The 14,575-nt window shown below is 41.7% G+C and overlaps 1 long non-coding RNA gene across 1 annotated transcript; it reads left to right on the plus strand.

Moving 5' to 3' along the window:
• The first annotated feature begins 8,947 nt into the window (after nt 1-8,947).
• Nucleotides 8,948-10,332, plus strand: LOC105040739 (uncharacterized). The gene is made up of 2 exons (XR_831239.4): nt 8,948-9,422; nt 9,868-10,332. It is a non-coding gene; the product is annotated as an uncharacterized lncRNA (long non-coding RNA).
• The last annotated feature ends 4,243 nt before the right edge of the window (nt 10,333-14,575 follow it).

Genomic DNA, 14,575 nt, shown 5'->3' on the forward strand with positions numbered 1-14,575 from the left:
CGGCATCCAATCCTTATTCATCAAAGTAGTATCGATGGACAGATCAATCTGACAGCAACTTAATTCATCATCGCTCTGTCGTGAGATTTGAAATTTGGTTTGTTTGCGTAGTTGAGATCTCTATTCGGGGAAGAGTGACCGACATTCTGTTAGAGCACACGGAAATCAAGTCATGGATTTGAAGTCGATAAATAATTGGTGTCTCGAGACAACGTTAACACACCCAATTTTATGAGGGTAAACTTTCCTTCTATGTGCACATAACTTAAAAAAAGATTAATCATGTCAAAAATCTCTAATTGTTTGGAGGCTTTTAATTTTCTCCTAACCTTAATTTAGTACAATTAGAAATTATCAAATTATCAAATTTTTTTAATTTAAATCTTGATCGTAAATTTTGTTTGCCTGCTGTAACGGAGTGGTCATGTAATATCACACGGCGATATGGTGAAAGAGGATGATGTGGATAAGTTTCTATCGCTCATTTTCATCTCTTCGATTGGGATTAGAATTTTCATTTCCGTCCAAATCTCAATTCTACTTGCTGGTATTTTTCTTTGGTGACAAGCATCAATCAATTGATAATAGTAGAAAAAAGAAAAAATTAAGAAGGAGATCGATTATGTAAGAAAAGATAGTTTAAGTGATTAGATCTAAGTATTTTTATATTTTTTTCTATCTTTGTTTCCCTATTTCTTGATTTCTTGAGATCATAGTTTTTGATTTGAGGAAGAAAAGTTGAATGATTTTGATTTGGAGGAATAGTACATGTTTAACCATTAGCTCTTTTCTTTCACTTTATCCATTGAGAAGTTCAAGAAATTGGATTGATACAAACTAAGGTATGAGATTTTCTTGGATTTACTTGTTAGGATTTGTCATTTCTTATCTTGGATTTCTAGGGTTCCTTATCCTAAAAAAAAAAAAAAAAGAAGAGAGAAATGTTTATAATGAGTTACCACATCATGTGCTTTAAATATTGTCACATGGATTGTCGAGTTAAAAAAAAAAAAAAATCAGCTTTCAAGAGCTCCCATTTAATGGATTGGAACCTATTGTCATTTTTCTCTGACTTTGTTTTTTCTATTCTTAATTTCTTGTTTATATTATTTATATTTTGGATGAGAAGAAGGAAGGATTTTGGTTTGTAGGAATTAAAAACACTATAATAGTTAGTCTTTTACTTCTCCATTCCTTTTCTTTTTCTTTTTCTCACTCTTGCTGCTCGCCTATGGCCATCGCTGGTCTCTAGTAGCTGGATGGGAACAAGTAATGGAACTAGGAAGTGAAACCCTAACCAAAAGAGGGGAGAAAAGGAGATAGAAAGATTTTAGAGTTTTTTTTTTTTGCGTGTCTGCCAAGAGAATGATAAATCAATAATTTTTAATAAGCCACAAAACAGTATGTGATCATACCATCATGATAGTTAAACAAAATTCATAGTCAGGGTATGAATTGCAAAAAATTAAAAGTTTGATGACATTATTGTATTAAATTAAAGTTTATGAGAAAATTGAAAATCCACAAATAGTTCAAGATTTTTTGTGTGACTAATTTCTTAAAAAATAAAAAAGTTTGGCTAGTTATAGCTCTCCATAAAGAAACCAGGACATCTATTGGTCCATTGCCCACCATGTTGAGGATGGCAATTTCTTTTGTCTGGATGGCAGCAGATGGGGTATCCGTAAATTTTGCCCTACCCATATCTAAACTCGTTTAAAATCTAATTATCCGAACCTCTCTCAAATTCGATTATGAAATCAACCACAAATCCCAAACCTGTCCCATTTAAAATTGGCATATCGGTAGGATACTCGAACCCACTCGAGTCAAAGAAAATCCTCTTATCAAAATTCTCCAAACCCTACAAAATATTATGCTTCTTCTACTAAGATTAAGCTCTCAAAACCTCAGGGGACCAATGCCACAACCCCAACAAAATCCCATCCCAGAACCTAAGAAACCCTCTGATCTCTCTTATGTACTCTCCTTTCCCACAAATCTCCGATGAAAGAGAATGAAATGAAAAGAAAAAAAAAAGTAAAATGAAAAAAAATGATCAATCTATGTGGGAAAAGGTCTTAGCTTTCAATTTTTCCCGATGTCCTTTGTTATCCTTGATTTTTCCTTTGTGTTCCCATAGTTTTTCCTCTATTTTTTTTGTCCTCGAGAGTCTCAATTGGGTGGGAGGCTTGGATCCTAAGAGACCCCTCCCTCCTCCCTCAAGTGCTCTCTTTTCCCATTGATCTCCAAAGAAAGAGAATGCAATAAAAAAAATAAGAAGGGAAAAGAAAAAAATAAGCAATCTGTGCGGAAAAAGGTCATATCTTTGTATTTTTTCCTCGATCCCTTTGTTTTCCTTGATATTTCTTTTTTTTCCCGATTTTCCCTCTGTCTTTTCCATCTTGAAGAGTCTCAATCTGCTGGGAGGCTTGGAGCGGCCAATAGAGAAGCTTAGAAGTTGGCTACGGTTAGGATTTTATATTTACATACAAGCAGGTTCGGGTGGCAGGTACCCAAGAGAAAAATTTCAAATCCGTCCCAAATCTAAACAGATTTTATATTAGGATATGCTAAACAAATTCTATTAAGATTTGGGATGGATCAGATATCCGACAATACCAATCCGACTGCCATCCCCATCAGCTAGCTTGATCCTAATAGGGCAAATTTTGCTCGATCTATAGTAGATCTAAGGTAGATACAAATAATGATAAAATCCATCTTAAATCTATCTATGTATATATAACTTTCTATAAATTTTCTTCGTATCGTTTGCCTTAGCTGCTTCACTTGTGAGAAAGATTAGACATATAAATGGTTACATACTATGATGCTTGGTTGTTTATTTTTCAATTGATTTCTTTTTTAGATTAAGGGATATTTGACTCCTTAAAAAATAATATTTTGTTTATTATATTTTTATTGTTGTCAAATTTTAGTTTGTTATATTCTATATCTTTGATTTAATATGTTGTATACCAAGATTTTTTTAATATTCTTTTTATTTGTTAGATTTGTATGCTCAGTAAATATTTTTTGCAACTTTACTTAATCTGATCTATCTAATCTACTTGTCTAACTTTATCCATACCATCCCACCTTGAGATGAGTATAGGGCAAGTACACGTAATGGCCTATCTGATCTATACCGGATCTGTTACCATCCCTATATTATGTTGGCATCAAGTACAAGCTAGTATGCCAAACCAAGGCCCACAATTTTGATACTAGTTTTCTAGTAAAGTATCGGTACAACATAGGTATATATGGTATACATCCCTTATCAAAACAATCTTCCAACTATTTTTCTTATTTTTTTAATTTTGATGCACTTTGGTATAGGTTGATATAGATGTTTTGACCTTTAAGAACTTTCACTACTATCATACCATCTGTAGTGGAAGGAGATTGATAGGATTTGATAGAGCGTACTTAGAACTATGATTAAAGAAACTTACCGTTATTGCTACTCAAGAGTCTTGTTGGCAATCTAAGAGATATATGAAGTAAAAAAAAATAAAAACAATAAAGATAAATCTTATTTATTGACGTATTGAAGATTCTCTTTTTTCAAAGTACAATTCACTTATTTATATTAGAAGACAATGTACATATAACCACCTATCCTCAATTATAGCCAATATCTGGCCTCTATCTCTGGCGGATAGCTATCCTTTCACTACTCACATTCGTCAGAATAATCAAATCCTAATCCATCTGTAAGATTGATAATTATACCTGTTGTTGATGAACTTTGAGGTCAGGTTAAGATTGATAAGGCCAAGGAGATAGTGAGATCGATCTTCACCCAAGATACGATAAACATGATCGCAAAGTCCTCAATTGACAAACAAATCCAAAATAAAGTTTTTTGCTGGAGTTTTGCCAGCAGGAGATTCTTTGATGTTCAAATCGATCAGAATTTAGAGAATAATGAAAAAAAAAATTGAGAGAGTAATAGCTATTTTATGGCTTATTTGAGTATTCTTTATTCATCCCTATTTATAAAGAAAATTCAGTGGTTATCATCGAAATGATGTGATGTGCAATAATTACACAACAACGGCTATAATAATGCATAATAATGGCTATTAACATAATCCTGCAGTTATAGTCATTTTAAAGATATGATAATGGCTGAGTGGATATGATTGCTGTTGATATTCTCCATGATCATACTTTCAATTCATTTATGATTGAGATGAATGGAGCTGGAATTGGCTAGATGGCCCTACTTCTGTTATTATCATGATCAGACAAAACATCCACCATATCAATATCTGATCGGTCTTAACACGTTATTAGTCTTCTCTGGCGTATCTCGTAATAGCTTGCGTTGGCCGTTTCCTTCTGACTGGTATATGATCTTTTTGTACTTAAAAGTGTTTTTGTAGCGATTTGGTCAGTTTCTTCTGTACAGTGTTTGTTCACTTGGGTCTATTTTTTTTCTGCTAATCATCTAAGCGACCACACTGTTCTAGATTTGGGTTCAAAATTTGAGGGTCCTCTTTGATCGCTGCTGTGATGATCGCTGAGATGTCAGGAAATGGTATAGATAGGTTTCCACTGGGCGCGCTACGGTAGGATCCACTTGTCCAATTGGGACAAATCTCGACGCTGCGCACCTAGACCCGCATACTCGCGCAGGAGTGGGACCTGAGGTCTTCCTTCAAACCGCCCCCTGGTTTTCTTCAACCCCAAGTTTACCATCCACTGGTATTTGAATACGGGCAGGCCCAAGTTTACCATCCACTGGAATTTGGAAACGGCACCCGCCGCCTCTTAATCGCGCTTAGGCGGGACTTGGTATGCAGAGGCCACTCCCCAATCTTTTCACCCCATTTCCCTTCGATCGTCTATTTGGATCTCATTTCTTCTTTGATTATCTCTTCCTCACTGCCGTTCGTCGTGAAGTCTTTAGTCATGGAGTCATCGACGACGCCCCAACCCGTCTGCGCGAAGGAAGCCCTGGATCTGCTCAACTGCACCATCGAATCGCCATTCGATCGGGAGAAGTGCCTCCGCTTCTTGGACGCCCTGCGGAATTGCGTGCTCGAAAAGGTCTCAGTCGAACTTTCTCTTGATTATTTTTAGTACGAATATTCTTTAGCCGAATCGATGTTTATTTGCGGCTTCTTTTATCGTGGTTCAACAAGTTGTATCATGCTTTTTTTTTTTTTTCTTGCGAAATTCCTTGGTGCATTTGAATCCATGGCTGGCTCGTTCCTGCTTTTCTTGTTAATCCGATGCTATCACATCATGAATGCGCTTCCCAGCTAATCCGTATGACATCTAATGATGATTTTGATGCAAAGTAATTGAAGTAATTCGTTACATGGATTTTTCTTTGTTTTCTTTAATGTTTTAAGGATTTTTCTGATGTTCTTTCCGATAAAATAGTGGCTTGCTAGTATTGGAGAGAGAGTTGGGACGATCAGGTAATCTAGGGTTTTGTCTAAAATCGAGCTGTGTTGCTCTATGGATCTATAGACATCTGTGTTTCTGCATTAAAAGATATGTTATTGTTACTGCACATCTGCATCTCAGTGATGCAAGGGATAGATAATTAAGGAGTCGAAACTTGAAAATGATCTATAAGATTCGAAATGTAGCTTAGTTGTGTTCATGGTTGTTTGGATTAGTAGCTTATTGGTGGAATTGATGTTCTTAGTCCCTGCAGTGTTTTGGTATTTAGTTGATCAAGCGTATAGGGGAAAGTCTAGGGACGAATGTGCTCCTTTAAGTAACCCATTAAAGCCATGCTTATTAGTAGTCTCATTATTTCTATTACCTGTGCCAATAGAAGATTGATGTTCCCAATTTTTTGTTCATGGATGATAAGAAAATAGCTGATTAACCTCTGGGTGCTTGGGCGTGCTTTCTCCCACATATGTCATGCCAGAACTGATAAACTGAAATAAAGAGATGATAGGAAATTTCATTGCGAGGCTAAACGTTGGTAAAAAAAAAAAAGGCTGTTTGTGAAACTGTTTCCTCACAATTGAAAATTAAAAGATATCATCAAATTTTAACCTATGTCTAACATTTGTTGAAAAGTAGCTGTTGGGAAAGCAGCTTGTCTCTGAAAGTCGCAACATATGGGAAATTGTTACCCAAAGAGTTCAAAGGTGGATTCAATATGTTTTGGTTGAAGCTCTCAGCCTTTCCCTGGAACATTACGTAAACATGGGAAGTCGATGACCATCACCTCTCCTCCACATTTCAAAGCTATAAATAATGGTCCCTCATCAAAGAAGAGGTTTTGAAAAATCATTTCATAGCACAAGCTCACTCTGCTAATCCATTGTGTTCTGCTTCTAGTATAGTAAATTTGTTTGTGATATTAGTTGACGGGGTGGGGGTGCCATTGCTCTTGATGTAGGTTCAGTATTTAAGCCCTATATCGTGCATATTTGTAGAATAGGATTCAACGTGTCTTGGTTAAAGCTACCAGCACCTGACCGCATGTAATATTCTTTCCAAAGTACAATTTCAATATGGTTGCTACTTGCTAGATCCTTTTGCTCCATTCTCTCCTACTGGTATCATTTTTGTTGTAATAGTCATAACTGAACTAATCCTGTCACCTGAGTCCTTTGTCCCAGTGGTTTTATGCTGATGCATTACAGTTATGTGCTTTATATGTTTGTCATTTTGGCCAAAAGTGAATGTGTAAAGATTATTATTGAGTATTCATCTGATGAACTTTGGAAAAATGCTACTTGTCGCCAAAATATGAAACTTTTTTTGCATTCTAGCTTATAGTTAAGATATTTTTGTGCATCCTTGCTTATTAGTGATGTTCAGTTCTTTTTACTTGATTGTTCATATTATGTGCACTCTTTCTTACGTTGTACTTGGAATCATTATCTTTATTATATGAGTAAAATGTTACCATTTGTGCTTATATGATAAACCCATCCTCTTCTTTCCATCAAGGATCATTGCCTGATACTCTTTGTATGGGAAACCTTATCCCAAGTCGTCTAATGTCCTTCCCTGGGGGGTTTATCTCTCATAATCCTAACTTCCCCCTGTTTGGTCAATTTTTGGTGACCATTAACTCTTGTAACTCTGGTATTTGCTATGTCTCACTTGACTTATCACTAAATGTCCTTGATGCATTTATGATGCATAATTTTTTTCCCTCAACATCTAGAACTTTTATTATTGCTGACTGTAGGTTAAGATGCATAAAATTCAGTGGACTTCATAGCATACCAGCGATCATTTTCATATTACTTGAGGAAATGCAGGCTCTCTAGCTGTCTCTTAATTAATAAGACTAAATTAAGTGCTTCTAGTGTGAGGAGGCTGCTTGAGTTAACCTATTCATTCCAGACTTAGATGAAGTTGACATTCTTCCAATCACCTACTGGCGTGGTTGTGAATGCTTATTGTTTTTGGCAAGTCTGATAATCGTTTTAGGCTGATATAATAACAGTAGTTGGGAACAGGAACATTTTGAAGATATTGCCTCCTCAGTGTCATGAGATGAAACCAAGCTAAGCCGATAAAAAGAGCAAAATTATGTTTCATGTTCTATATTTTGCTTCATGCATGGAATTGGCTGTTTTCTTATATGTGTAATTTGATAAAGTTACAGAACATGAAGATAGATTGTTGATGACACTAAGCAGGGATTATTGGAGCAGAGAAAGTGAAGTGCTCATTCTCAGCAAGTTGTTGTCATGAGTTTGCCACTGCAGTTCTTTTTAGTAGATAGTTGAGGGGACTTGGTGACTCATTAATCAAGCTTGTTTAATTATAATCATACCCATTATTTGGTAACCAGAAACTTGTTTTGGTGCAATTAAGTGAGAAATATTATTACAACTAGCTTATAACCCTAGCGATGCATGGGATGCGATTTTTTTAAAACAATATTTGATTTTATTTATCGATTTTGTTATATATATTTTATATGCTTTTTAAAAATAGTTAAAATAATTTTAAAAAAAATGTATTTTGTGCGTAGCGTGCATTATAAGCTATCGGATAATTTTGTGAAGATCCGACGATTCTGATTCCACAAAGCTCCTTCCTAAATCCATCATTTCCCTATTGGGCAGCTCCAATCCTCTTACTCGATTGAGACTCTTGAATGGAAAAAAATAGAGGAAGCACTGGGGGGAAACATAGGAAAAATAAACGAAAACGAAGGAAAGATTGAAAAAATTAAAAGGTAAGACCTTTTCCATTGTCTAAACTTCCCTATTCAGCTGCTCTAAGCCTCCCACCCGATTGAGACTTCTAAGAATGGAAAAAACATAGGAAGCACCGGGGGAACATAGAAAAAATCATTTATTTGTTCAAAGTTAATCTGACAGAAAGACAAAGAAAAGTCAATCAAAAGACAGTAGGGATTAAACATAAAAACTTCACTTGTTCTGCAATCTCTATACTATGCGTTAATGCATACTCCAACATTAATCTCTTCTGAATACTTAAAATTTAATATATTCTTCTGTATCCTACTTCACCAAAAATTGCTAGGATTTAATTTTTCTAACAACTATAAGCCCAAAATAAAAACATAAAATCAATCATTCATTGTTTGAACAAAACAACTTTTTTTTGAGAGAAAGAGTACATAGAGTCACCTAAAATTTAATTTCTCTGACAATATAAAATCCTAACAAAACCTTCAATTCTCTTCTTTAGTTGTTGAATCAAAATTATATCTTGAAAATATACAAGTAGCCATAAGCGGCAATCTTAAGGCCACAGAACTTCATCACTCAGAATCCAATTCTTGAAACTTCATCACAAGTGAGACAAATGCCAATAACCATCAAATCCAAAACTTATTTTTGGTTTCAGAGCACTTACTCAAAGCAGGAATCAAGAAGGCGGTTGATGTCATCATTGGGATTGGAGTCCCCCAGCTTTACCTCCATCTTCTTGATCTCCTTCATCCAAAGCCCGGCATGAATCCTCTACTTTCGGACCCTATAATCATCTCCGGCCTTTTTGCTATTCTTCTTGACCTGCTCTAAGGCGGTACCCCCTTGCTGGAGCTTCTTGGCGGCTTGCCTCTCGCTCCGTCGCTCATCCATCTTGGTGACAAAGGCCTTGGCATCGATGTCCGAGGGGAGGTTGGTGGTGATGGCGGCTGGGGAGGTAGGGTTGGGCTCCTATGGGGTGCAATCTCTGGTGGAGGGGTACTCCGGGAGGCAAGCCATTTTCCAGGTGTTGTTCCACTCATCATTGCCAGTGGTGGTGGAAGGCGAGGAGGGTGGCAGCACAGCCTCGATGTCTGCCTCAAATCTCTCCTTGCCCAACGGCCCAACCTTGATTGCTAGCTCTTCTCCCTCCACCGCTCCTCCCACCTTCTTGACCTTGCCTGCTCCGATGCTGGTCTCCTCATCTCTTCCATCCACTCCACCGTCGACCTTGCTGATCAGGTTAGCCAAAAGGTCTGCGAGCTCGATCTTGTCCAGCCCCGCGTCCACTACACACGCCAAACGGAGGCTCTGCCAACGCAGAAGCCTCCGTTTTATATATATATATATATATATATTAGATTTGGTGATTCATCCTTAAAATTACTATGGCTTGTGGTTGGAGAAATTCAAAATTGATGCCTTGATACTCCAAGCACCAGTCATTTCTTTTTCTTATTTTACACTGCAAATGGTGTTGATTTAATTGACACGTGAATCTGATATGATAAACATGAATGCTTTTTCTTTAGTGAACTTCTCCATGATTTTTTTTTTAGCTTTATACATTTACATTATATGGTGCAAATTAATTTACCGTGTGTTGCTGATTCTTTAATCCAAACTTATGTTTTTCCAGTTTTGCTATTAATTGAACTATATGTTTGCTTATATCTATATATTTTTTTCTTTTGTCCAGAAAGTGAAGAAGTTTTCATTGGTTGGACAGAGCCATGCAGCGGAAGTTCCAAAAAGCAAGGAGAACCGCTGAACATCTCTGATAGTACCAACAATAGATAATCTTGTTGTTTTTTGCTTCCTGGGACTGATTTTGTTGTCATATCATGAGCGCTGGCTGAGGTGTATTGGTGGGTTTGTTGCCACCAAAGGGAAAATAAAGATAAAGAGAAATTTCGTAGTTGTACTGCAAATCTCTTTCTTCGGACTTATTTCAGTTAGTTCCATTTTTTGATCAGGAAGATATTGCTGTCTCAGCAGTAATAGCTCTAAAACTTGGATACCTTGTAATGCTCAGTAATGATTTTGGTTTAGGGCATCAGTTGTGAATTTGGTTGCTAATTTTTCTGTATTTTAATTTGCTCGCGAGGGACAACAGGGGCTGGTCTAAATTCAGGTGATAATGGACAAACATGTGGTCTTGGAAGGTAATCATCCTAACCGTGGATTTTTTTTTTTTTGTCTTCTTCATCTTCTTTTTCTAAAGGAAAAGGCATTTTGTTTTCCCCTCTTTTGATAAGCAAACATGTAGCCTTCTGAGGGTTTGTTTGGATGCCCGGCAACTTGATGTCAATTGCCTCAGATTCCCTTGATACCAAAAAATTGCCGCAGATTCTCTAGTGATACTGGAATTCACTTAAAAGATGAGTTCAGTATGCTGATTGTTGCGGTCAATTCCTTCGTCATCTGGTCGTCGGGAACGAGCACCTGCAAGAGAAGTCCACACTGATCGGAGATGCCTCCGGCGGAGATCCTCCGACGGTCAAGTTAGAGAGAAGACTAGACAACAGTAGAAAAGAATCAGGGAGATTCAGTGAGAGAGTTAGAGAGAGAGAGAGAGTCCAGGGGCTTCGAAAGAACCTCTGCAGTACTGTTGCCTTCTCCGTTTTATAGTAGAGCGCGGCGTGGTGCTGCCATTAATGGCGCAGATAACTGAGGAAGTTGTCAAATCGTCGGAGGCTGTCAGAGTCGTCGTGGACTGTCAAATCACCGTGGGCTGTCAAATCGCTGGGATTAATCTATGTCCTTGGCAGGACAATGCCTCAGGGCGGCTACGCCGCACGCCCTTGTCAGGACAGCGGCCCACAGCAGTCGTACGACGTTTGGGGGAACCGACCGACCGTACGTCGGCATTTGGTTGCGGGATGTTGGACGAAGATCCGGAGACACCATCGGCTGGTCTGGCGCATGGCGGAAGTCGGTAGAGTCGGGCTCCGCTATTCGGCTAGTCGGAAACGGAATGGGTCTGCCTGACCGACATACCTTCGGTCGGATGGTGTCGGCAGTCGTCGGTCGGTACGGTCGGTAGAGTCGGGCGTCGGTCGGACAGGCCCAAGGATGAGTCGGTGTGAAAGGGGTCGGTCGGTATGTCCCAACAGTTGCCCCCCCACTCCTGAGTCAGATGTCATGCTGGCCAGCGTCTTCGCGTGGGTGATGGCTTCGGATGAAAGGAGTGGATATCCATCGCATCATGCTCCGACTCTGACGATCGTACCAATGATCGGTCCGGCGTCAGATGTCCTATTGGTGTCAGGCGTCCCATCGGTGTCAGACGTCCCATTGGGAACAGGAACCGCCATTTCTGTCATCTCCTTGGGAGTACAAACCACCGTCGGTTAGTGAATCCTGAGGCGCGGTTCTTCCACCATGTGGCAGGGTGCCATTGGGTCGAATCCGTTCAAGCGGAGGGAGGTGACGTGGCTTGATCTGGGGCAGGTGCGTCGAATCGTCGAACCGAAGGAAGGCCCAGATGCTGCCACGTGTCAGAATCTGGGAGACCCTCGTTGGGCGTGCCCTCATTCCGATCGTCGAGGGGCACTATATATGTAGGGTCACCTGCGTCCATAACTCCACTTTTCGTATCCTGTTGCCGAGACTCTGATCGAGTGGTCCCTCTTGTCTCAGGTAGTTGTCCCTGCCTTCCTCCTTGAAAAGTTTTCTCGAAGCCTTTGTCTTTGTCTCCTCATTTTTTCTTTGCTTCCTTGAAATTTTCTTCCTTCTTCTTCTTCTTCATCCTTCGACCTTGGTTCTAGCATCATGGCTAGAACCTCCCCACGAGGAAGTCAGTCGGGGAACCCGACCGATGATTCTCGATCGACCCTGGAGGTGGAGGTTTCTTCACTTTCGGGGTCGAACGTCGATCGGCTCCGGGAGCAGTACAGCATCCCGAAGCAATTTCGGCTGTTCGCCTCTGGGGCCGACGGTCGGGTTAACAACTCACCCCTGGGCCAGGTGACTTTCTATATTGAGGACCTCCGGGCCGATCTTCGTTTTTCGGTTTTGGAGTTTGTTCGAAACATCTTGGATTATTACGGACTTTGTCCGGCGCAACTGGCACCGAACTCAGTCCGGCTGATAGTCAGTTTTGCCTTGTTGTGTCGACTTTTGCCGACCAATCCTCGTATTTCTCTCTTCCGAGCATTCTTTGTTCTCTGACCCCACCCTAAAGCCCGAAGGTGGTGGTTTTTCAACCCTCGAAAGGGTCTTTCCTTCATCACTGATCTTCCATCGTCAATCATTTCCATCGTCAATCCTTGGATGGAAGAACCGGTTCTTCTTTGCTTCTTCTCCGCTTTCTTGGGGGTTCTCTTCCCGCTGGGGGGACCCTCGAATTTAGCCGAATGAGAACAGTCGGGTGGAGGACGAAAATCGAGAGGATTTTCACCATCTGAAGGACATCTCGGTGCCGAAGCAGAGGGAGCTCGTCATCGAGCAAGCTCTGTACGATGCCGGTCTGAGCTCGGTTCCTTGTCTAGGTACATCTCGGTCTGTCATTCTTTTTTTTTTTTGGGCTGGTGCTGATCCTCTATTGAAATTACAGGCATGCCGTCGAGGGTGAGGCTGACGGAAGCCGATGTTCGGCAACATGCGACGCGGAAGAGGCCAGCGCACGGAGTTGAACTATCGCGGCCTCCCAAAAGGCCTCAGGTAGCACTGCCGAGCGAGCCTGCGGCGACGGGAGCGCAGTCCGACTCCGAACGAGCATCGGATCGTGAGCCGATCATTGCGCTGTCGGTGCCTCCCGAAGCCCCATCCGAGGAACAGGCGGTCGAAGGAGCAGCCCCGTCCGAGGAACGGGCGGTCGAGGAAGCAGTCGAAGATGTGTCGGCTGCACAGCTGGCTGAAGAGGTTCGGACAGAGACACGCGAGCCCGAACGACCTGCGTCGGTGGCCGTCACGGCCTCGAGAGGGACCCAGTCGGGCTCGAGCCTCCCTTCTTTTTCTGACGTCAGGGCCTGGGTGTCCGAATGAGGGAAGGCCCCGATGGTGCCAGGAGACGACAGAAGGTCAGCCGACCGTGGCGCGTTGTCTGACGCCCAGCTTCCCGAAGGAGCATCGGCCCTGGCCAACCATGATTTGGCCAGGAGGTTATGCCAGGCGACTATCCTTCCGGCCGACCATGAGATCATGAAGAATCAGCGGGTGTCCGACATGCTTTCTTCCTTCTACCCGATCATGATCTGGGTGAGCCTCTCTCCTTCACTTTTCATTTTCGTCGTTGCTTTCTATCAGTTTGGTCTTCTGACAGTCGGTCCGTTATTTGCAGCTAATCTACAATATGTCCGAGCTGGAGGTCGGATATCGGAGGTTCAGTGATCTCCGGGTGGCTTGGAAGGATAGGGCCACGGCCGTCGAGGCCAAGAAGGCGATAATGGTCGAGCAGCTGAAACAATCGGTCGACCGTGAGGCCCGGCTCGAAGAGGAGATCTCCCACCTTACCGAGGAGGTCTCCCGCCTTACCAATGCCCTGGCTGCCTCGGGGGTCGAGCTGCAGTCGGCTCGCGAGGAAGCCAAACGAAAGTCCTGCACCCTTCGCCGGCTGTGCCGCGAGCGGGATGACTACGTCGGTGAACTCAAAGCCGAATGCGAGCAGCTCTAGATAAGTTTGGAAAATCTCACCAAGATCGAGGAGAATTTATCCTCCGCTCAAGTCGATGCAGACATAACGAGGGCGGAGGCAGAGTCGGCGAAAGAGGCAATAAGTCGGGCCGTGGAGGACTTCCGCGGCTCCGACGAATATCGGGAGGAGCTCTTGGAGAGCGGTTTCATCTCATACCGAGTGGGGTACGAGGACACCCGGGGTGCAGTCCAGGGTCTGTATCCGGAGCTTGATCTCAGTAGCGTCGTTCCCCCAGGGTCGGAGGACCAAGTCATGAAAGAAGTGGCCGATCCGTTGTCGGGAGATCACACTGCCATGGAGGAAGCCGTCCCGGACCAGGTTGCCGAAGGCGAGGCGGCTCCGACCCCCGATGCTACTTCGGCCCGTGTGGACACGCTGATCGCCCCCGAACTTCTCTCGATAGAGGAAGCCGACTCCGGCGAGTAGTCGGAGCATCTTTTGTTTTTGCTTTTATTTAGCGTACTTATAATCGGGCTTCGGTCCAATTTTATAAACTCAGTTCATGTTTGAATGAAATTGAAAACTTTTCAACTTTTTATTTTTCTTAATGTATCCTGAAATGTATCTTGGAATGTATGTTTCGCCGAAACGCCCTCGAGCGTATGAGTCGTAGGCCCGACGTACCTAGCTAGGACGTTCGATAAGATTCCGGATAGCTAACCGAGACAGTTGGTAGTGCGCACCACGGTAAAGGCAGAGCGAGCTTCGATTTTAAGTCAACGTCCCCACTGTCGTATGATCCGACAGTTGAGAGTTTAAGTCGAGCATC

This window comes from Elaeis guineensis, chromosome 3 (genome assembly GCF_000442705.2).
Source record: "Elaeis guineensis isolate ETL-2024a chromosome 3, EG11, whole genome shotgun sequence".
NCBI classification, from domain to species: Eukaryota; Viridiplantae; Streptophyta; class Magnoliopsida; order Arecales; family Arecaceae; genus Elaeis; species Elaeis guineensis.